The 24,951-nt window shown below is 42.8% G+C and overlaps 1 protein-coding gene across 1 annotated transcript in view; it reads right to left on the bottom strand.

The window, feature by feature from the left end:
* ASAP1 (ArfGAP with SH3 domain, ankyrin repeat and PH domain 1) overlaps positions 1-18,506 on the bottom strand; it is a 368,734-nt gene extending 350,228 nt beyond the window's left edge. The window contains exon 1 of the mRNA XM_084619542.1: positions 18,431-18,506. The gene's annotated coding sequence lies outside the window, so the exon portion shown is untranslated. The remainder of the gene's footprint in view (positions 1-18,430) is intronic.
* Between the last annotated feature and the right edge of the window lie 6,445 nt (positions 18,507-24,951).

The raw sequence follows: 24,951 nt of genomic DNA, 5'->3' as shown, positions 1-24,951 counted from the left end.
GACTTCTTCACAGCAGGCTCTGCAGGTTGCCAGAGAAATCTGAGTGAGATGATTAAATTCATTTTTTGGCTATTTGAAATCTTGGTGAACTGCCAGTTGCCAAAATGTCTTTCTCACTTAGGCATGGGTATGAACAGTAGATTTTTTAAGCACATTTATTAATGTTCTCTTTGAAGTTTCAATTTTATGTGCATCCATATTTTTTAAAATACATCCATAAAAAGATATATTTACAATGCAAAACAAATTACCATGTATACAAAACACATCACAATGACAAGCAAGATTAAATATCACCTACTGATTCAGGAATGGTAATGACTGCTAGAATAAAGGAAACATTACAGTTTCTATTCTATACTAAAATGACTACACAAGGTACAAGGCTGTGGAGAATCAAGCCGTTGGTGTCTTACATTTTAGAACATCTTCTGTAATTATATATTCTAATTGGTGACTATGATGGCTTGGACCCCACTTCTGGGATGCCACCTGATGTACTGGGGTTTCACTGAGCCCCTTCTGCTCCACCAGCCTGGATTCCCTCTCCCTATTTTGCTGAATTAGGCTCTTGGGCCTCTGGCAGCACACACCCAACTGCAAACACAGACTGAAGCCAGCTCTGTGTGTGAGAGGATTCACCCAGCACTCACGTGCACAACCCTTTTGGGGAATAAACCCAAAATAATACTGTCTTGCTCTGTATAGAAAGATCTGCACAGCACAAGCTCATAAAAAATTGCCCTCTCCCTCATTGTGAAGAGATGCACAACCTCTTGTCCCCCAAGTTAGAAATTGCATAAACTGGGTTTAATAATAAACAAAACAAATTTATTAACTATAAAAGGCAGATTCTAAGTGATTATAAGGGATAGCAAACAGAACAAAGCAGATTACTGAGAAAATAAAACAAAACACGCAAACTAAGCTTAAGATCTTAAAGAGACTGGTTTCAAGAAGTAATTTCTCACCCTAAATGTTATTTTAGGCAAGTTGCAGAGTTTCTGTAGCTTAGAGTTCCAGTTATTTCTTCTTACAGACTGGACCCGTCTCACTCTGCACTCACCCCTGCCTGTCAGGTTGGTTCCTTTGTTCCTTCAGGTACTTTCATAAGTCTTTCTTCTTGGGTAGGCAATGGAGGAGAGCCCAGATTAACCCCCTCCCCATGGTGGGAATCGTTTCTTTGATCCCCATCCTCCTACAGAGAAAAAGTACCAGCAGTGTCCAGGGTGGTATTTTGTATCAGATGATCTTATCTGTAGTGTCACAGCTGCGTCCCAGGATGCCTCTCAGGAAGGAGAGAGATTAGTATCTTCACAGTCTTATTGTTTCTTCCTAACGGCCCATCAAGGCTGCGATGGCCGGTTGTCTGGTGGGTGTCTCCCAAGTACACACACAGTTGTAATGGTCAATATTCCTAACGTTAGAATCAGAAATATTTCTATGAAGAATATGGAGTGTAACGTCACAATGACATCATCTTGGTTGGTTATATCATTTTCTTCCACAATTTACTGTACGGATACAATTAATGGCAGCAAAGTGGCTGTAAAATATAAAGACCAGGAGTGAATTCCTGGCTCTACTGAAATCAATGGCAAAACTCCCATTGATTTTCTAGGAGCCAGGATTTCACCCCAGATTTTTAACCAGTATAAATCAATTTAGTTATCTTTACTTTAATAGAGCTATGCTGATTTATGGCAGCTGAGAATCTGACCCTAAAGCTATTAAAACCTGTAATATATAAAGCTATAATTATGGAACTCTAATCCCATCAAGTGGTTCTGGTGATGTCACAGACCATCAGAATCAAGTGAATTGTAAAAATTAACTGTAATAATCTCGCAGTGCAGCCCAAGTATCTTCTCTAGCCTCCTCTAGATATGCCTGCTGCATACAGCATGAAGATATTAAAATATTTTTGATCTACTCAAACTTATAATATCAGGAGAAAGATTAGTTAGGGCACCCTTCGGCAATGAGTCATAAGTGTTGCATTTTGAGGTAGTCTAGAAATAGCCATTCCAAAAGTGTGATGGTTCCCACTCACTGCTGAGATCAAACATGGATATAAATATTCCTCTTGAATCTGATCTTTATTTTACAGTATCATTATCAACCAGCCCAGATAATGGATTCAATTTTTAAAGCTGGACACAGGGAAATGACATTTATGCATTTGTGCGTGTCTAGCCTATACATGTGAATACATAAATGTGCATGCACTCATGTATTTGCACATGCACATGGCCAGTTAGTTTTCTAGTTTGGCAACAGCAGAAGCCAATACCTAATCTAAATGTTCTTCCATATATACATTAGGCATATGCAAAATTCAGGCTCTGTTAACTTTTCTGATGGCTTTTAATAATTTGAAAGTTCAATTATACCCATACAAATTAATCTTGGTTAGAGATGGGTCTGAATCAAAAGTATGGAGCTAAACACTTCTGGACTTTGGGAACAATTTGGCACAATCATGATAATTTTGAAACAGATTTCTGTTTTGGCTAGAACTGTTTGCTCATTTGTTTAATTTTAAAAAGCAGAAAAGAAAAAATAAAATGAGAAAATTTAAAACAAACTACAATACTTTCATCTTTCTCTGATGAAACATAGTTTTTCAAGTACAGTTGTGTACACAAGATATAAATAATTGAACTCTGTATATGTTAGTTCCGAAGTGACTGAAAAGTGACTTCAAATTCTTGCCGCATTGATGCCAGAATAAACTGATATTATCTACCTATTTGGACAGTCATTAACAAAACAGAAATAACTGACAGATCACCCTGGTGGAAAATCACTATAGAATTTAATAGGAATAAGACCATGTGGTTCTAAAGATGGAAGTGGGGTATAGAAATTGTGGAAAAAACCTATTGAATTTAATAGAGATCATTTTCATTCTATAGAATTCTGTACCAGGGTATAATTCCATTTTTTAAATATAGGTTGGTTTAAAAAAATCTATAGAAAGGTTATTGGAGAAACAAGGTGGGCGAGGTAATATCTTTTTTGGACCAACTTCTGCTGGCGAAAGAGACAAGCTTTCGAGTGCACAGAGCTCTTCTTCAGGTCTAATTCAGGTTATAATTTCCTATTAAATTCTACAGGACTTTTCCAGAGGTGATTGTGGCAGGTTAACTACAGTATACAGTATCTGGAAATAGAATTATGGCTCTTATGTGTAACAGACTGGGATGCATTAAGAATTTTAACTAGGGGAAAGATTGTTATTGGCAATGTCACTTAGAGCAAATCCTTTCTCAATTTTTGATATTCTAACTACTGCACTCAAGCTGTGATCCAGCAAAGCACTTAAGCATATGCCATTCAGCAAAGCCCACTCTTAAGTCCCATTCAGTCAATGGAACTTTAAGCATGTGCTTAAGTTAAGTACACGCTGAAGTGCTTTGCTGAATCACGGTCTAAAGGCTGCTCCAAAGCTCACTGAAATCAATGCTAGTCTTTCCATTGACTTCAATGTGCTTTGGATCAGGACCTGAAAAAATATAGCTCACATGTATTAGCAGTGTGCTGTTCAGGATATTTATCTTTCCTAGTTCGCAGTAAGAGCAACTACTACATAAGTCAGAGTTATGAGAGGCATCTGAGTAAAGCAAGGGTCATGTCTGCGGGACTTCAATGAAACTACACTGATTTGCCCCAGCAGAAGATCTGGCCCTTAGTTTCCATTCCACAGTGCAGTCAATATACCAACATTCACACATAATGAATTCACTTAAGATATGAATTATATGAAGGACATGGATACTGTATATTTTAAAAATAAATAAACCAAGCCCCAGCTGCCACCAGCATTTCTCAACAACCTGCATTATAGGAATTAATACCAGTGTTTAGCTGAAATAATGTTAACTGATTATGCTGAATACAAAGATGTAGGAGAGAACGCCAGGAAAGCAATTAATATGTGTGCTAAGGTGAAAAGTGTCACAGAGGAGCTTGTGCTATCGTATGTGCCAGCAAAGTCCTGCCCTACAGAAATGTAGGGCTGGAAGGGACCTCAAGAGGTCATCTAGTCCATCCTTCCGATCACAGAGGCAGGATTGAGTACACCTATCTGTGTATCTGTAAAGCAGAGGATGACACGTATCAATTCCTCTTACAAACAGAAAGTTAATCAAAAGTTTTGTGTATCAAAAAGTCAAACAAGGCAGCATCCCTCTTTATATGGGAATGTTAGTAGAGCCTTGTAAGCAACAGGGCAGAGAAGAGAAACTCCATGCCATAGAGGATTTCAAGTTTTCAAAATTTGTCTTTGTCCCGATTCAGAACATTACCCCAAAATTTCAAAACTCTCAGCCAAAGAAAATTCAGATTTTTTGCTTGATCGAAATGTTTCCATTTTGACGTTTTAATTTTGTACTATAATCTATAATATAAACCAAAATATAAACAATTTGAAATGAAAAGTAGTTTCAAAAGAAAAAATTGAAATGTTTCATTCTGAAAATGTCGAAGTAGAAAATGTTGATATTGTTGGAACTTTCCCCCCTTGTTTCTCTGAAACAAAACTTTGGCAAAAACAACATGATTTTCTGAAGCGTTTTGATTTCAATGGAACTGCATTTTCCAATGGAAAACTCTTCCATGAATGTTTTTTTCTGACCAGCTCTCCATGTAAGATTGCTGGGTTTTGAAATTGCAGTACTGTATTGCCAAATGGACTGTTGACGTTTCTTCCAGCAGTTTACTTGCATACTGCAATTGGTTCAAAGTAGCCCTGGACCACCAACGTGTTCATTTGGTTAGTCAGAGAAATGATGAAGCATATAGAAATGTAGCTAGAATATCTTAAATGATAACAAACCTAAGATGGACCTGAGGCACAGATTTCAGACTGAGATTTCCCTAAAGTGTGGAAATAAAGTCCTCCTGGAATAACATACTTTCTATTGTGGGTAGTTCAGTGTAATGTGTATGGGGTAGGTTCAGTCCAGGGTTATGCTGAGTTAGTACACAGGAATGCAGGGAATGGAAAGGTGACCTGTGGACTTTGAAACATGGGCAGTGCTAGATGACCAGGGGATGTGCTAATTCGGTGCATCCCCTCAGCAGCCTTTGCTGGCAGGGAGCCCCTGGCAAAATTCCAGCGATGGAAACACCTTCATTGTCCTGGGATTGAATCTTCCCTAGGAAACAGTGGATAAGGCTAGCATGGGAGGTGCAATTTATGCAGTCAAAGATAATAGGCAGAATTGTTAGCTTTTGCTGCTATCTGGGCATAAGAGGTAGTGAATAATACATCTTGACTATTAAGCACACACAACATATTATGGACTCTGATAGCCAAGGGCTGCAAGAGAAGCTGCAAATACGTACACAGTAAAGCTTCATCTATTTACAAACCTTAAAATCAGTAATGACTTTGGATTAATGGGCTATCACTTTCCCCAAAACCACAGCCCCCTAAGATCCTGCATTTCAGGAGAGACAAAATCCTGCCACAGTACCGCAAGCTATCATTTTTGATTCACTCCTTAGATTGCATGAATCCTGGTAGGCATTTTAATATGTTGAAGACCTATATTTTCAATTGAAAAGCATATTGGAGCATTGCATGTAGCTAGAAGCATGGCCCAGGCAGAACATTTCTTGTGGAGGAGGGATGGCATTCATATTCTAGTGATCACAAGGCTTCTTTATTGTATCATTTTCTGCTTTGCTTCTCCATTGCTTGCTTGTTCAGAATGCAGCAGATATCTGATTCAGTGTGGGACACCCACAAATGAAAGCACCCCAAATCAAAGAATTATAGAATCATACTGGAAGGGAGCTCAAGAGGTCTTCTAATCTAGCCCCCTGCAGTCAAGGCAGGACTAAGTATCATCAAGACCATCCCTGGCAGGTGTTTGTCTAACCTGCTCTTAAAAATCTCCAATGATGGAGATTCCACAACCTCCCTAGGCAATTTATTCCAGTGCTTAACCACTCTGACTGTTAAGAAGTTTTTCCTAATGTCCAACCTAAACCTCCCTTGCTGCAATTTACGCCCTTTGCTTCTTGTCCTATCCTCAGAGGTTACCGAGAACAATTTACCTTCCTCCTCCTTGTAACAACCTTTTAGGTACTTGAAAACTGTTATGTCCCCTCTCAATCTTCTCTTCTCCAGACTAAACAAACCCATTTTTTTAAATCTTCCCTCATAGGTCATGTTTTCTAGACCTTTAATCATTTTTGTTGCTCTTCTCTGGACTTTCTCCAATTTGTCCACATCTTTCCTGAAATGTGGCACCCAGAACTGGACACAAGTTGTGGCCTAATCAGTGTGGAGTAGAGTGGAAGAATAACTTCTTGTGTCTTGCTTGCAACGCTCCTGCTAATACAGCCCAGAATGATGTATGCTTTTTTTTGCAACCGTGTTACGCTGATGACTCATATTTCGCTTATGACCCCTAGATTCCTTTCTGCAGTACTCCTTCCTGGGCAGTCATTTCCCATTTTGTAACTAATTGTTCCTTCCTAAGTGAAGCACTTTGCATTTGTCCTTATTGAATTTCATCCTATTTACTTCAGACCATTTCTCCAGATCATTTTGAACTTTAATCCTATCCTCCAGAGCACTTGCAACCGCTCCCAATTTGGTATCAGTGGCCTCTAAATACATTTGATCAGGGTCATTACAGTTAGCAGCAGGGCTACTAAGGAAACCTGAAACGGGGCCAGACATGCCCAGCACTAAAGTAAGAAAAATACATTTCAAAAGAGAAAGCTGAAGAGAGTCCAGCTGCTTCGTTTCATGGCAGCAATGAGTGCTGAAGGGGCCAGCAGGAACAGTAAGGACAAAACCTGTTCACTTTTGGTATGCTGGGGTGAGCTTTCTTTTATTGAAACTTGATAACACTGATCATTGAGGGTATTAATTGGTCTTGCTCGATTAGGGAGCCAGAGGTCAAACAATGCCCCTAGCACCACACAAGCGTGCAAGCAAGCCACGGTTAAATCATTTTTTGGTTTTTGTTTTCTGAAGGTTAGCATGTATTTTTCCCATAAATAGCACCAACTCATTCCCCCATCAGCAGACTGATGTGCCAGGCAAATCAGAAGTGGTCTCTCAAAACAACTTCCCAGGTCACTGCACATCCCCAGGCAAGGCAGCTTTGTAGCTTTCATTGTCATTGGGGTGGCTGTTCTCTCTGGGCCTGAACCTGCCAGGGGTTGAAGCACTCCCAAGGGTTCCTGAACACTCCCCATTCTCGTTGACTCCCCAGAACCTCTTGGATGTATTCAGTATATTGCAAGACCAAACCCTGTGTCAGTGAGTATGCGCAGGTCTCTCTCCTCCACCTCTACAGCATCGCTGACTTCTCTGCCTCTACCTCTTTCTCTCTCCTCCCTTAGGGAACTTGTGCTTCCAGTTCAGTAACTGGCCACAAGCAAACCAAGGAAAGGTTTTTATTTGGGTTTAGTACTAATCTACTTCAATTTGACTGTTTTCGCATCATAGCTGACCAAAGCCAGAATGTATTAATCAAACCAAGCTCTCCAGCTCCATGATACAAGCACTTCCCTAGCTTCACAGAGCAGAGATGAAGTTTGAATAGGCAACATTGGCTGTATGGGCCCAAGTACCCCCTAAACATACAGTCAGCAGAATGGCATATGTGCATCCGAAGGGAACCTGTGTGCTCACTGATGCTTTCGCATTTAGAGTCATTGTCAGCTTCGTCTGTGAGTACCATCCCTTCCCTGCCAGAAAACCACTGTTAGCTTCCAATGAGTGACATAGGGTGGATGCGGATGTAGAGGAGGAGATGCCTTGACAACTTTTTACAGTCGAACAAAAGAAAGCTAAGGTTCCCCTCCAAATAGTAAAGCAAAGACTGGGGACAAATTTTCTGCCAAGAAAGCAGTTTATACTAACTCATCAGCTCTGCCCAGAGACAAATGCCAGCTAGAGCCTTGCAACCAAACAAAAAACAGTTTCTGTGAATAAACATTCATTTGGCATGAAGTCTGACAAATCCCTCTATAATCTATGTGCAAGGTTCCAAACAAAGGAGTAAAACCAGAGCCTGTGTTAAACAGCACCAATATAACCATCATCCTCATGGACTGGGGACAGTCATTGCTACTATTTGGGTGTGTCTTTGTTCACTCCCTTACACAGTCCCTCAGGAACACAACATCTGTCTTAGAACCAAGCCTAAAAGGCCACACAGACTAGTTCACAATAGCCAATAGCATTTAAATCACTCATGTAACATTCCCTGAGTCGAGACACGCAAACACCTTCAACATCAACCAGATAGATTTCTCCATACTACATGCTCAACGTATTCTTGATGACTGAATAGGTACAATAATTAATAAAGACTGTGAGTCAAATCCCCAGCTGGTGTAACCTGGCACTGTTCCATTGAAGTCAATGGAGCTATGCGGAATTGGATCAAATGAGACTCCAGCTCCATATATTAATTCTGTTTAGCACCTTTGATTTTATAGGCTCCCCAAATAAGTTTTACACTTACTTCTAAAGGGATTACTTCATCCACCATAGCAGTGGAGGAAGAATGCAATAGCTGTTTAACAGTGCAGCCAACACAACAGAATAGCTTGGGACAGGAATTGAAGATACCCAGTGCTATCAGGGAGGGAATTTTGCTCCTGTCTGCCCAATTGCAGTGGAAGAAATACATCTCCTTCTTGAAGAGAAATGGTGTTTTGCTGGGAAAAAAGGGAAAATATAAAAATTACCTTTAAATTTTCAATTCGTGACAGAGGTTACGTTTGTGATTCCCAGAGATCACACTATTGCAAAGGGTCTGAAAGAGACCCATGGCTCTTCAGGGTAGAGACTGTGCCTTCTTTATTTGGAAAGTGCCTAGCATATTGTTGGGGCTATTGAAGATAAATATTAATAAAATAAAGGGATAAGACAAACATGTGTTTGTTCAATAGTTTCTAATAAAATTAACACGGCTGCCAGTGAGTTCTGTGCCCAGTTGCTCGACAGCAGAAGGGAAGAAATTAGCACATTTTGAAAATGCCAGTTGTTAATGGCTAAAGTGGCATGCAAATGCACTGCTAACCTGGGATGTTAAGCTGTCACATGAGAGAGGGTTCCTTGCAGGCCACTTGGATTTCACTGTAGATTACAAAATATATGCAACATTAGTTCCTGTAAGGAAGTTTTTCTTTCCTTTGTAATTTATTCTTCGTTGTCCATTAAGGCAGAGCTATTTTGAAGGAGCCCTTCTTGCATCCCCAAAATACCCTTCGACTCACAGAACTGAGGGTGTGAGTGGGAGGCTGTCAGATGTTTGGTAATCAATAAATTGAATTGAATGCAGCTTGCTTTGGGGCTCTTCAGAGTTAACTCTGGTACTTATGTGACCCCCCACACCCCTTGCTGTAGTGCTTGAGCACCGCAAAATCTGTTACTGTATTCATCCCCTGCCAATGCCCTGGTGAGGTAGGGAAGTGCCCACTCTTCCTGTTTTACAGTGGGAACTGAGACACAGAGGTTCAGATTCAGAAAAGGACTTGGGTGCTTAACTGACACTTTAGGTGCCCATATCCCAGAATCAGGCCCGCCTGGTTTTCACAAAGCCTCCACTCAGGTGCCCCTGAATCTTGTAGGGGCCTAAATTGACTCAGCACCCTATATTTTTGCACTAAAAGTTCCCCAGGCACCTATGTTTCTGCCTCTGAGCACACACACTGCAGCTCTATCAGACATCCCGATGCCGGCACCCCAGGGCAGTGCACAAACTGGGGGAAGATAAGCATTTCTCCACCTAGCTTGCCTATAGGGCCCGATCCGGTTAGCGAGCTTAGACCTCCCCTGTTGGATTGGCCCCCTACAGAGAAGGTTACACAGAACGATGAAGGAGGAGAAGAACATCTAGCCCAGGGGTGGGCAAACTTTTTGGCCCAAGGGCCGCATCTGGGTGCAAAACTGTATGGAGAGCCAGGTAGCGAAGGCTGTTTCCTCCAAACAGCCTGGCCCCTGCTCCCTATCCAACCCCTCCCACTTCCCGCCCCCCAACTGCCCCTCCTCAGAACCTCCCACCCATCCAACCCCCCCTGCTCCTTGTCCCCTGACCACCCCCTCCAGGGACCCCGCCCCCCTAACCGCCCCCCCAGAACCCCTCCCATCCAACCCCCACTGTTCCCCATCCCCTGCCCACCCCAAACCTCTTCTCCATCCAACAGCTCCCTGTCCCCTGACTGCCCCCCCGGAACCCTCTGCCCCATATTCAATCCCCCGGCCCCCCTTACCATACCGCTCAGAGCAGCATGTCTGGAGCCGTGCCGCCCGGCCAGAGCCAGCCCCGCTGCCCAGAGCGCTGCCCATGCAACGGGGGAGGGGCCGGGGGCTACCTTCCCTGGCCAGGCGCTCAAGGGCCGGGTAGGACGGTCTGTAGTTTGCCCACCTCTGATCTGGCTAGTGGTTAGGGCATTAACCTGGAATGTAGGAGACCCCTGATTCAAGTCCCTCCCTCCAGCTGAAGGGGCCAAGGGATTTGCACAGGGAGCTGCCGCTTCAGAGGTAAGTGCCGCAGCCAGTGGGCTATGGATTGGTCTGAGGTGGGGCTCCTGCAGTCTCTCCCGTTGACGCTGTTCCACGGCAGATTAACTAATGAAAGGATCATTGCAGCAGAGAGAACACCAGCAGGAGACAGACTCGCCCTCGGAGGTGGGAGCCCCAGGAGCCAGCCCCCCTGCTCCAATGACTTTTTAAAATTAGCTATGCACAGGGGAACAGCTTCAGCAGGAGGGAGTGAGGGCGCCCCACATCAGACTATCCTGCAGCAGTCTCCCATGACCCGGGTGTGTAACTAAATATTGCATCAAATGTTACAAGGGGGAGGGAATGCCGCCGCCGCCGGCTTCTTCCTAAAATGGCCGCGAGAGGGTTTGCAGCTGAGAATCCCACGCAGGAGATGCCTCTCTGCAACCTGGACTGAGGTGCGGGTCTCCAAGAAAGGGGTGGGGGTGGGGCTTAGCACTCCCCGCCCCCCAGCTTGGCATCTCCCATTGGCTAGCTAAAGTGCGGCTCTGCTTACTGTGTTGACTTTTGTGAATCCCAGTCTAAGGTGCATCTCTCCTCCCATTCATTGTATTAGGAGCCTAGTCGCTAAACTCAGGCTTTGAGAATTCCAGCAATTTTCCAGCAGCCTATGTTTCTTTGTGAATCTAGCCCTAAGTGACTTGTCGAAGGTCACATAGGAAGACTGTGGCAGAGCAGGGAATTGGTCTCTCAACTCCCAGACTACTGTCCTAACTCCTGGATCATCCTTCCTCTCCAGCCAGATGCGACTATAATTTCCTGTCTGCTCTGCATAGATGTTAGAGAACTCAGAATGAGGCATTTTGTAAGAGTACTTCTCATTGTGCAACTGTTGGGCTGTTCACTGGTTGGTCACTTTTGGTGATATCTTAGATCTCTGGCAAAATTCCTAACTCCCAATGGAAGTAAATAGGATTTAGGCACCCAGCTGCCATTTGTGCCTTTTCAAATCCCTCCCCTATAGGTTGCGAAGCACTCTGGAATCTTTCAGTAAGAAAGACAGCCTATTAACAAAACCTACAGTGCCCACACTGACAGAGGAAGTGGCCTTTCTTTCCATGTCTCCCAGATGGGGTCAGAGTGCTGGAGAGAAAATTCTAGGTCTGTATTTTTGGCTCTTTTGAAATGTCCATAGCTGCTTCCACTGCCACTTTCCATGGATCTTCATGTCTTTATGGCACAGCAGAGTGAGGGCTATATAGTGTATTGCACTGAATGCAGCAGTTATGATTGCCTATCTTGAGGGCAGGTGGCATATGTGCACATTCAGTGCAAGAAACTCATGGCCCTCAAAGACAGGGTCTTGAGACCAGAGTGGCTGAACTGGAGGAGCTAAGGAGATAGAAGTACATAGATGATAGTTTCAGGGGCACAGTAGAGCGATCTCACCCCCAGTCTGACAGCCTCTGCTGTTGAGGAGGATGAAAATCTCAAGAAAGGAGAACATCAAACTGGAGCAGAGGGAAATAATTCCATAGTTGGGACCCTCCTTCCATATGGTGTCATGGTATCCTCTTGCAGTGAGGATACCCCAGTTATTAGGAAGAGACAGGTAATAGTAATGCGGGATTTGATTATTAGAAATATAGATAGCTGAATGCATCTGATGAAGTGAGCTGTAGCTCACGAAAGCTTATGCTCAAATAAATTTGTTCGTCTCTAAGGTGCCACAATTCCTCCTATTCTTTTTGCGGATACAGACTAACACGGCTGCTACTCTGAAACCATAGACAGCTGTGTTTGTGATGACCAGGAGAACCACATGGTGAATTGCCTGTGGACCTTCTGAGACATCTATATAGACTTATGTGCAATGCTAGGGAGAAACTGGTGGTCATGGTGCATGTTGGTACTAATGACATAGGGAAGGATAGGAGAGAGGTCCTGGGGGCCAAATTTAGGCTGTTAGGTAAAAGATTAAAGGCCAGGACCTCCATGGTAGCATTCTCTGAAATTCTTCCAGTTCCATGTGCAGGCTCAGGTAGACAGGCAGAGCTGCAGGGTCTCAATGTGTGGATGAGACGATGGTGGTTGGAGGAGGCATTTATATTGACTAGGAAGTCAGGAACCTTTTGGGAAAGGAACAGCCTATACAGGAAAGATGGGCTCCACCTAAAGTGAAATGGAACCAGATTGCTGGTATGTAAAATTTAAAAAGTCCTTGAGGACTTTCCCTAAGGGCTGAGGGAAAGCCAACTGGTGTGGAGGAACACACAGTTCGGACAATCACATTAGGTAGGGGAGGATTTATTGAAGGGTATATTCTATTTACTCCACTAACCATGTGTTTACATATAAGTGTGTAATTAAGTCCCCTAGTCTTCAGTGAGAGTTAAAAGCTTCAGTGCTTAAATGATCTGAATAGGATGCTTTTTTGAACCGGAGCCGATATTTTGTAGAATGGTACATCTGAGGATCTTCACTCCTTTGTACACATTTGCTACAATGGAATCTACAGTACATGTATGGCTCTGTAAGTGTCCTGCTCTATATGACTTTAAAAAAACACAATTAATATATTTACATATTTAACCTCTCGGAAAAAGGAGTTCTGGATAGAAACTAGCTCCCACATGGTGTGGTTGAAAAACCAAAGAGCTTAATTGTTATGATAGCTCTGGATTCAGAAACAAAACACAGATGGCAGAAAGAGCCTGCTCAAATTTCCAAACATATCCCCTGTCCCTGCACTAAAACACTGTTTATTTAAACTCTGCTGTCATGCATGCAGTAGATCATCAGACTTAACTTTCAATTTCCCTTGCATTAGTCAGTTTAAATTAGACTCTGAGGGTATTTGTACACTGCAATTAAACACCCAGGGCTGGCCTGTGTCAGCTGACTTGGGCTCACAGGGCTCAGGCTGTGGGGCTGTTTAATTGCAGTGGAGATATTCAGGCACAGGCTGGAGCCCAGGCCCTGGGACCCTCCCTCCTTGAGGGGTTCCAGAACCCAGGCTCCAGCCTAAGCCTCAATGTCTATAACCACAATTAAACCGCTCTGCAGCTTGAGCCCGAATCAGCTGACACGGGCCAGCCACGGTACACATAATTGCAGGGTAGATATATCCTAAGGGTCAAATTCTGCTCTCAGTTACAAGGGTGAGACTCCCATTAAAGTAAGGGGAAATTGCTTCTATGGAGCAGAAAGCAAAATTTGGCCCTTATGGCCAAAAATTAAAAAAAAAGAAAAAGAAAAAAAAGAGAAGGTGGTGCTATCATCTGTGAGTGCAAAATATGCATGCAAAAGCACAAGCAGATAACTGTGCCTACAATGTATATGGCTGCAGGTGTCACTGCTTATTTGCACATATAGGCCCTGATCCAGAAAAGTGCTCAGTCATGTACTTGACTTTAAGCAAAAGAATGGGACTTCTCATATGCTTAAAGTTAAGCATGTGCTTAAGTGCTTTGCTGGATTGGGGCCATTATGACTTTTTTTTACATGCACAATTTAGGAATCAACATTTGCTCGTTTAATTTTAATATACTGTATCTATGGCAATTAAAAAAAATCTTACTTAAGTCATTTAGGGCTGAATTGTACAAGCATTACTCTTTTAGGTACACACTTTATCACACATATTGTCCCATTAATTTAAAGGTGGCTATTTCTGTGTGTAAGCACTCACTAACAGAAGGGTTGTATGATCTAACTAATGAGGGCCCGATCCCAAGCTTACTGAAGTCAGTGGGAGTCTCTCTGTTGACTTGATTGGGCTTTGCATCAGGGTCTTACTGAGCAATCAGCATAAGAAAGAATCGAGATGCTTTAGATAAAGATAATTCAATGGTGTATCACACTGTCACTAATTGGCTCCAAGGCCCACGCACCAGCACCCCTTCCAATGCATCTAAACAGAAGAACAGTGGCAATAGGAGATAAATGATCAGAAATAAAATGATTCTGATAGGATAATTTTTTAAAAAATTGACTTCCTGTTTTCTGAAGTCTACCCAGTTCCTTCCTCCACCAAGTATTCCTATCAATCATTATGAAACCTGTCATTATAGTAATGTGCTGGGCCCTCAATGAGAGATCAGGGCCCCATTTTGCTAAATACTGTTCAAAAATATAGTAAAAAGACAGGCCCTGCACCAATAAAATTGCAATCAAGATAATGACAAGATGCAACAGGTGGATGATACAAGCCAACAGGGTGTGTGTGGGGGAAGTAGTTAACAGTAAAATATGCATCTTTTGCCCAATAAGCAGCAGTCTCAGCTCACCACCTGCCAAGTGGAGACGGGCCGTAAGTAGCACATAATATCCAAGCAATATCCACACCCTTAAATATAGGGGGAATTCTGGTCCAGACTGGAATTTTCCATCTTAGACCCAAACCTATAATGGGGTCAAGGAGAAATCCCAAATTTGTAGAGGCCTGAACTCTGAGAAAGTTCTGCTTTGGATCTGACTCCAGATTCAAACTCCTTAATTCAGGCCACAGCTTTACATCCAAGTCAATGCAACTGCCTGTTGCTATAATGGCGGGACTTGTCTCCTCTCTCCATGTCATCCCTATGTCATTCATTCCATGTAGCAACATGGCTGCAGGAGCCTCTGTAAGCCCAGGAGAGCAGCAAGTGCTATTCCACGGATCAGTTAACGAAAAGGCTATTTCCCTTCCAATCTTGCCACCTCCATAGTGCTCCCGATCTTCACTAGTCTACAAAACCAAAGCACTCCTGATTCTTATATAGCTGGCATCACAGTGAGATGATCTGCCTAGTAACAAAGCATTGCTTTCTGGTTAGACATATTCAATGTAGGGCAGTAGGGATGTGATATAAGAAAAAGAAAACAGTGACTCAGAGCATATTAGTTGATCGGGTTCTGTTTATGATAACAGTAATTGGGATCATTAGTAACAGATGGAGGCTGACTGTCAATATATCGAAAGTCATTTGATCCTGTTGAGTGCCAGGTGAATAAATATTCAAATTTTAATTTGTTTTATCTACAGAACAAGAACCATAAAGAAAGAGGATGCCCTCTGCAATGGTCCTGGCACAAAGCCTGCATGTATAGTGCAGTGGGCACATCTGTTGCTATGGGCTGACTGTAAAGTATGTTAGCTTGTGCAGACTAATTCACACTGTGCTTTGGAATGTCGGTGATGTGATACATGTGGGATGAGGGAAGCCTATATTGTTACAGGCTGAGATCTTCAAAGTTGACTAAAGGAGTTAGGCCAACTCCAAAATTCAATGAGAGCTGGACATCTAATGCCCTTGGGCACATTTGAAAATCCCTAGCCATAGTGTCTGCAACACCAGAAACTTAGACTGATGGTGGCTAAGAGAAAAATCTTCTGTCCCAGGGAAATGCTGAAGAAGTCCTCAAAGGCAGTAAAACGGAATTGGTTCTGCTGTGCTTATGGGGCCTTGACTGCAGTAAAACCATGCAGAAGGACTTCAACCCCTCTGCACACAGTGCAGCATTGCTCTGCAATAGCACCCTGTGAGGTGCTGTGGAAAGAGAACTGGGGGCTGTCTGAACCATGGAAGGGGTGGTGGTTTTGCCAATGGATCCTCAATTCCATGAATCCACTGGCCAAAACATATGTTTAGTGGGCTGCAGTAGTGTTCCATGCCTTCCACATCTGGATTGGGGTGGTGGTGGGAGGGAGAATTTCTTCGATCCCAATATCTCTAGAGGTCCCATGCTCAAAAACCACCTACTTAGGCTTTATCCATGAGACTAACCTTTGGCTCCTAGAGTGGAAGTTTAGTATAGTGCAGTAAGCAGAATGTTTGCTACGTGTCTGCAGCAGTTGCACATGGTACTATATGCTGCTTTGATAGAATTATTTCCCAGAGACTCAGCTGCAAGGCTCAAGGCCCCAGCTTCCTTGTCAGGCATTTCCAGTCTCTATAGCCCTGTGTCTCCTAGGAAAATGGACACCAGTTCTGGCCCAGCCCCTTCCATTTGTTACCGGAGTCCCTGTTCTCTGCTCCATTCAGAAGGAAAGTTTCTGTGTGACAGATTTTTGACGGGTCCATTTTGCCTTAGGTGTGGGATATAAATGAATGCCTGGATCCGATGCTCTTTCCCACTTGCACTCCCACTTGCATGTACATTCCGAAATTATCAATACGATCTTAGCAGAACAACATGCTGTTAATGATTGGGAGGAAGAAGAAATGAGCTCCAGACCTTAAGTGCTAATTGAACAATTACTTCTTTTTAGAGGACTGGTCTGGCAACAAAATACTTGTCTTACTAGTTGTGAGGGGGATCATGAAAACAACTACAGTACTCAAGTTAAAACTGTGTTCACTCATGCTAGACATTTGTTCAACTTCCCTTACCAGTACTACACGGCTACCAGCTGTGTCGTTAGTAATACAGGAGTGGACACGTTTATCTTTGGCGACGTAAGCTAAAAAGTTGATCACTTCTTTTTCTAAGAGAATACCACATGGGAGATCTACCCAGATAAATCCCATTAGCAATAATGATATTTTAACTGCTTTAATGATATTTAACATAATACACTTCTAATAACAATAGCTAGGGTGTATAATATGTAGCCCTTTTCAAGCATTAACGAACTGATTCTCCCGACACCGGTGGGAAGTATATAGGTCTCATACCCACCTTACAGGAGGGGAAGTAAGGGCTCACTCATTTCTGCCATTCAGCCACTATCTCCCATTAGGGATGTTGTTTCCCATAGAGCAAAAGGCGGGGTGCAGTCACTGCTAATCTCCTCTGCAGCCAGTCAGATTTGTTGGCTGGGCTGTAGGAGGGAGATGGGGTCATGGCTCTCTCTCCCCCTCTCTCCTATTGGGATGGTTAGTGCCGCTCAGTATTAGCCTAGTGTGCATCAGAGAAAGGACTGAGGTAGTGGCTATCCCCTTCATGAGGGTACAACCCATGGTACGTTTCCTTACAAATTCCCAACCCCACTGGCCTAAATGGGGGCCCGACATAATCTAGCCCTGAGAGGTTAAGCATCTTGCCTGATGCCACAGAAGCACTCATTTGAGAGCCATGATTAGAAGGCTAGGGGTCCATGCTGTAAGTCCTGTGCACAGATCACTAGAGTACTTTTCTCTCCTTAAAGTGCAACCCTGCCAGGTCGTATTTTGTGTCTGGTGTTGATTTAAGATAGTCAGCACATACTGTCTGTGTAATCACTGTCAGAGCCAAGTATGCTGCGATTACAGCCATCTCCCTGTGTTGATAAATGGAAGTGTTCCAGCAATGTTGTATATGAATTGCTGACACACACTCTACAATATTTCTGCCCCTCTGAATTTTTTATGTATTCTATTTGGGATTTGTCTTTCCACAATACCAGTTGCTAGCTCCCCTGTCCCCACAGCCACCTTTAGTAAAAAAAAAAAAAAAAATCTAGCTTTGCTCCTTGTTTATTTTCATATCCCTGTTCTGTGCCCCAGTAGCAGATTCTGTTTATGCACAAAGCAAATGGAGTTCAATGCATGTAAAAAAGTGAAGCTCATGTACAAAATACGTTATGCAATTTTTTCTCTCCCTGAGCTGCTTAAACATTGTGGAAACAACACATTCCAGTAACTTTTTGGAAACAAAGCCCTGTGATTGAGAGAATGCACAGCAAGCAGTTTACACATGCAGACCCTATGTTTTCTCAGAACTGGTTCTTTTGTTAGATTATGGTCAAACGGAATCCTTTATAACTGATGTATCATTAGAGGTACACATCACTCATCCTAGCCTCCTGATTATTTCTTGTAGCTAAATGCAGAAATCAACTAATTTAAATTTCTTGAGAGTCACCATTCTCAGAAATGCAACCAGAGTGACTTGCCTAAGATGATGCTATTTATATCTTCTGCCCGAGTAAAATGAAGCACAATTTTAAAATTTGTAAGGGTAAGTGGATCTGATACTTACATGGACATGCTCCTTTTCTGGTGTGAAGCTCTTAACATTTCTGTGTGTAACAGGATTTACAAAATCCATCTGTTTGCAAAACCAGCATCTCCAAGTGCATTCAGATTTGTAAGTCACAGCAGGTGCATAAACTGTGGCTGACTCATTCAGCATACAGATTGATTATAATACTGCTCCGTGTTTCCTGGTACTGACACAGAGCACATTTTTGCTTCTCAGAACGTTCTGAAAAGCCGATTCCAATTTGCCAAGTTAGATAGAAATAGTCAGAATTTGAAATAGTTGAATCAGTGGATTCTGTAGGGAAACTTTCAAAGCAGGAGTGTAGCTAAAAGTGATATACAATATTCCTTGGCATTGCTAGAGCCCCATCCAGGAGATGATCTCTGAGTGCTTTATAGATACTAATGAATTAAAGCTACAGCATTCCAGAGTGCTAGGTGATTTCACTATCCCTATTGCACAGTGGGAAATGGAGACACCGAAAGGTTAAGTGACTGGCCTATAGTTTGACTGTCTATGATCCAGAAAGTTTTCTGCAGCTTTCTGGAGCGTGCACACAACGCTAACCACCGTGAAGGGATCAGGTACAACATACTCCACCAGACCCCCATGCAGCCATGACTCTTCCTTCTCTCCACCCCATTTGGGGGCCTAGGTAGGCCTGGGGATGTAATTGGGGAGCAGTAACTGCAATTTTGCTTAGCCTTTATTTGGAGTCCTTGTAGGGTGGAGGGAGAGGCACCTTTCTTCCCTCATCTGTATAGGGGAAGCTGAGATTTAAACCCTTAGTAATTCAGGTCATGAGATGAGAGAACTCCTCTGCCAGATATCCAGCTTTGCATAAGTAGTTAGGGACACTGACTTTTTCATCTTCCTAGGAGGGCTGGTCGAAAAATAAATGTTACTTAAGGCACAGCAATGGTGAGATTTGCTGATTTTCTAAATGGACTCTTCTCCCACCTCACCCCTATTTTTCCATGGCATTTTTTCAATTCATTTATTTTTGTTTTCAATTTTGGAAAAAAAAAATTCTACCGTAAATTCAAAATTGGCAATAGACTCCTGTCATCCCAAAACAAAAGCAAGAAATGATAAACAGAAGAAAAAACATAAATAAAAGATGGAAAAAGGATTGTAGAAAACTGGAAACTTTTGAGAAAAATCCAAGTATTTTTGGCAAAATTCCAATTTAAACATAAGCAAAGACCACATTTTGTCAAAACAGTTGTTTAAATGAACATTTTTGATTCTATGAAGTGTTATGCAGCAGTCTCACCAGAGACTGGATCATGGATTAGATCGACCAGGAGTTGATCAGTGTGCAGCAAATGTTATGATTCTGGATTTATTACCCAATCTACTTTAGGCCAGATCCTGATCCTGTTGAAGTCATTACCACAGACAAGATGTGGTTCTTCATAAACGCCACTTAGAGTTCCCTTTATTAACACCCTCTTCCTGTGTGCTAACCACACTCAATATCTCCTTACAAATCTTCCCTCAAGACACACTTTTCATCAAGCACCAGTAACTACTGGCCTCTGCCTGTTTGCGTTAGGTATTTACTTGGCCTTTCTGACAATAGCATCAGTGACTGTGACATATACAAAGAGAATTCCACAGTGAACACTGCTGTTTGCCTCCCCATATTCATCAGCATTGCTTACTGTGTTTTTGAGGTTTTCTTCCACTATTGTGGGAAGATTTTTGCACAAGGGTGAGTCATGGGCCGCCTGCTTAAAAATGATCATGCTTGCAAGCGCACACCCTTCTCTCTTCCTCTAGGTGGGTCTAAAGGCAAGAAGAAACTTTGATTGGGAAAATTCTTTATCTCTTGTTCTTGAGGGATCAGCCAACAGAACCATCTGGATGAGTCATGGCTGGAGAGGCTAACTCAGATATAACAAGTCCTTAAAGATGAAGAGCTGGTCCTTGAGTTGCCACCTGAAGTGAACTGGAAGCCAGTGGAGGGTATGAAGTTCTTGTGTGATAAACTCTTGATATTTTTTCTGGATGCTGTGTTCTGCACCAGGCTGAATTTCTGTGTCGTCTTCACCTTCAGCCCCAGATGAAATGAGTCACAGTAGTACAGTCTGGAGGCAATGAAACCATGTAATACTGTGACAAGATGCCCATGCAAGAGGAAGTTGTGCAGTTTCCTGTTAAGCTGAGATGGAAGAAATCGCTTCTTAAAACTGCTGCTACCTGGGGATGCGAGTTTAGAGATGATGAGCTCAGTAAGACCTCAAGACTTCGTCCTAATTGATGACAATTAGGTGGAGAGCAGATGTCTTTGACTGGGGAAGTGAGCACCACTTTTGTTTTTCCTTTTCCAACAGCATCACTTAAAGGTTGTGTCTGGGTTCAGTTGGAGCCAGTGGCTCTTCTTCTGGGTGTTGGCCTCTTACAGGCTCAGTGCTACCTTAAGGACTTCTTTGATTATGTGTTTTGAGATGAAATATAAAGCTTGGTGTAGGACAACATATTCTCTGTAAAAATAAATTTAAAAATAAACCAGATTTAAAGCAAACAAAACCCTCAACCCCCTATCAGGCTGTATATAATACAAATCACATGACCTTTTACTGTTGAAACCTTCCTTCATTCTCTCCTCTCCTCTATTCAGCCTAAATTAGCTCTTCAGAGAAGGCACCTTGCCTCATTATGCCTGTAATATGCTGTCAAGGCTGATTCCCTACTTTGGCACTTCAAGTGCAGAAGTGGGGCCTGCAAAGATTTTAAAAATTAATACTGGCCACTCCATGCCTGTATTAAACTCCCAAGGTTACAGCTTTTCTCTGACCTTGGTTTGGTAAACGCTGCCACCACTCAGATGCAAAACCCCTTTTTGAACCAGAAAGGTGCACTTGGGAATTCTTTCCTGTGGGGTACCCTCAAGCCCTTTCAGCCCCCCCCCCCAAGGGAAGAACTGAAAAAGAAAATCAGCTGTTGCCACCAGCTAATGAAACAACATGTGCACAAACCTCTTAGGACATCAAAAATCCAATCCAGTTCTTAAAAAAGGTAAATTTTATTAAAACAAAAAGAAAGAAAATACATCTGGAATTTAGGCTTTTGCTAGGTTTTAAAAGAGCAATTCTAAAAATTAAGCACCCAAAATAGCTTTCTTGAGGGTTCAACTTAAAGGTTACAAGCAAAACAAAAACATCTGGGGTTAGCCCAGAGGAGTCCACAAGCCAATAAGAAATAAAAGAAATAACCCTAAGCGCGTCTTCTTAGACATTCCCTGATTACTTACATATTTGGGGTTTCAGATAAGTAGGGTTGAGATATGATTTGATGCTTTTTCATACCTAGTTTTAAAGCTTTTTACAGCAATACTGCAGCCCTGTCTTGTTCTGTCCCCTCTCTCTGGAGAAGAGCAACAGACACAAAGGGAAAGTTTTTTCCCCATTTTAAAAAGTTCTAGACTTCCCATTGGCTCTTTTGGTCAGGTGCCCACTCCCTTTTCTTTACTTGGGGGACTTTTTAACCCTTTACAGATAAAGCAAGAAGAAAACAGCCACCAAGAGGGACTTTATAGCTAACTGGCTGGCTGGGTGTTCATAAAAGGGAGCTACCCTCCCACACCCTCTTCATTTATCACATATGCCATGCACACCTATGATACTGCTGTAACCAATAAATAATAATCAAGGCCCTGGATAGACTATAATGAGCTTGACCTAAATTCTATGGCAAGGCACCTGGATTCTGTGGTACTCCTATGCAGCAGAGTAGAACGTCTGTAGTCACTTCATATCCTTTAAAACGGTGCAGGTTTTGTTGAATTATATATTAAAAAGAATGCAATCAGTACAGTATTTCTTGTCTTATTTAAAATACGGTTATTTTAGGCTGCCCAAAATGTTTCACTTTTCATTTTCAATGTGCTGTAAAATTTTGAATTGAAACCACATAACTGCATTGCAGAAACTGTAATGAGGGAAGCTGGAGATTTTGGTAGCAGGATAAGGGATAACTGAGGCTTTTGGTAGCTGGAAGATGCGAGAAGCAGTTTGGGTTTGTGGGAGCTATGCATTATCATGATGTTTCCATTGGTCCATCATAGATATAGTTAATAATGTTGACATTTACAATGGCAAGTAATCAAGATATCAATGCAAGTAATCTGATAGCTCTGGATTGGTTCACATTTGAAACGTTTTTTTCTCAACCGCATATGCTAGAAATTTAATTCCTTTAAAAATTAAAGTTTAGGTTATGAAGCCCAGTTCTCTGAGAAGGGTGGATTCTGTGGTATAGCCCATGGCCACGTAACTGCAGAATACCCAGGGTACTTATCACCGTAATGCTCACAGCGTATTTCGTATTTTGCCCCCAAGCACAACCTGGACTTTTTTTATGAGAGTGGAATTAAGAGATTGGATTGAGGTAGAAAGTTGGGATCTGGATGTAAAGTTTCCTCAGAGGTGGTGCTGATGAGGCAGGCAGGGGTGCTCATTTGATTCTCCTCTCGCTCATACTGGTTTTACATCAGTGTAACTCTAATGACTTCACTGGAGTTTCTTCCTGATTTACACCAGTGTGAGTACCAGGACAATTAGGTCTCAAATTTTCATTCACCACAGTGAGTCTCTGATAATCATGTACTGCAGTAGTCAGGCAAGGAAGCTGACACTTAAAAACTGTCAAGGACACACTGGGCACTGCATAACCTTGTAGAACTCTGCCTTGCATTCTCCCGCCTGGTTTATTTTGGACTTCACTGTTGCCAGGACGAATTGCACTGGGATTATTCAATTTCTAAACCAAATGTAAAACCGTAGAATAAATTTCAATCCCAGCATTGTGCTTATCAGAGGCAGCACCTGCTGTTAGATGTGGTTTCTGAATGACACCCTTTTGGCTTAATGTGTATTCAGATGAGATTGAGTTATTTTCTCTTGTTATTTCCCACTATGAAAAAGTGTGCTTGAGGAAGAGAATGATGGAACATGTTCCTTCAAAGGTGTATGTCATGTTCCTGCACTCCAAAGGGCCAAGTCTACTCTGATTGCACTTTACACAGAAAGAACTGAGAAATAGGCTTCTTACTTGCTGACCATTTCATCCAGTTTTCCAAACTCTTCTTGTGTTGTCCCTGCTCTCAGATGTGTCCCTTTAGTTTTTTTTTGTAAAGTGGTGAAAGTGGCCAATACTTCTCATGCATGTTGTTCTGATTAAGGCACAGACAGCTTGGATTTGATTCTTTTTATTTAAAGATTATGCCCCGATCCTCAAAAGTATTTAGATTTCTAACTCCTATTGAAGTCAACAGGAGGTAGTCATATTGCAAACATAGCCTCAGTTGACAATTTTAAGCTTTTCTTTACGACTGCAAGGAATAGGAATTTTCTTTCTTTTGTGGCATGAGATGGATTATTCAGCATATTCCCCAGCTGCAGAACATACAGAGCCCTGGTTATTGCTGTGGGAGGAGGAGGAAGGGAGGGTTATGAAAGCAGAGGAAGCAACAGCCATGTTGGGAATTGTGGAGAAGTTGATTCAAAACTTAAAAGTTTTGATTTCAGTTCAGGCCTTAGTCATTCCTGAGCTGAACTGCTCATCCCTTCCTCTGGCACTCTTCTGCATGAATGACAAAGTACCATGCAGACTTTCCCATTTTCTTTCACAATTTTCCGTTGACTGCTACTGAGTAGGAAGGAATTCCAAGCTTTGTGTCATCCATTATGCCCATATTATCTATGTATGGAAAAAAAAGATCTCATTTCCCATCTGGGACATCTCTATTTAAAATGCTTCCAAGCTCCTGATTACTGCAGCTCTCGAGGCATGCATAGTTCCAGATATTTTCTGTAACTACACTATATATTCTATGATTCAGTCTCATGAGATGCACAAAATTTTCCATGGCAACTGCAGAGATCCCATTCTTCTTAAAGATACATTCACTAATAGAAAATGGGAAGTTGAAAGAGATAATATCAAGTAGTTTAAGGATATCTAGAACAGGGGTGGGCAAACTACGGCCCGGGGGCCACATCTGGCCCTCCGGGCATTTTAATCTGGCTCTCAAACTCCTGCCAGGGGGCAGGTCCGTGGCTTGTCCCAATCCGGCGCTCCAGCCAGGGAGCGGGGTCAGGGGCTTGCCCCACTCAGTGTGGCTCCCGAAAGCAGGGGCATGTCCCACCTCTGGCTCCCATGCATAGGGGCAGCCGGGGGCTCCGTATGCTGTCCCCGCCCCAAGTGCTGCCCCCGCAGGTCCCATTGGCTGGGAACTGTGGCCAGTGGGAGCTGTAGGGGTGGCGACTGCAGAAAGGGCAGCGTGCAGAGCCGCTGGCCACGCCTCTGCATAGGAGCCAGAGAGGGGGACATGTTGCTGCTTCTGGAAACTGCTTGAGGTAAGCGCCACCCGGAGCCTGCACCCCTGCCCCCCTCCCACACCCCAACCCCCTGCCCCAGCCCTGATCCCCCATCCTGCCCTCTGAACCCCTCAGTCCCAGCCTGGAGCACCCCCCCACACCCTGAATTCCTCATTTCTGGCCCCACCCCAG

Source organism: Lepidochelys olivacea, assembly GCF_965140295.1.
Source record: "Lepidochelys olivacea isolate rLepOli2 genome assembly, chromosome: 2".
Taxonomy (NCBI): Eukaryota; Metazoa; Chordata; order Testudines; family Cheloniidae; genus Lepidochelys; species Lepidochelys olivacea.
The sequence above is the reverse complement of the archived record's forward strand: the minus strand, read 5'-3'. Positions and strand labels throughout refer to the sequence as shown.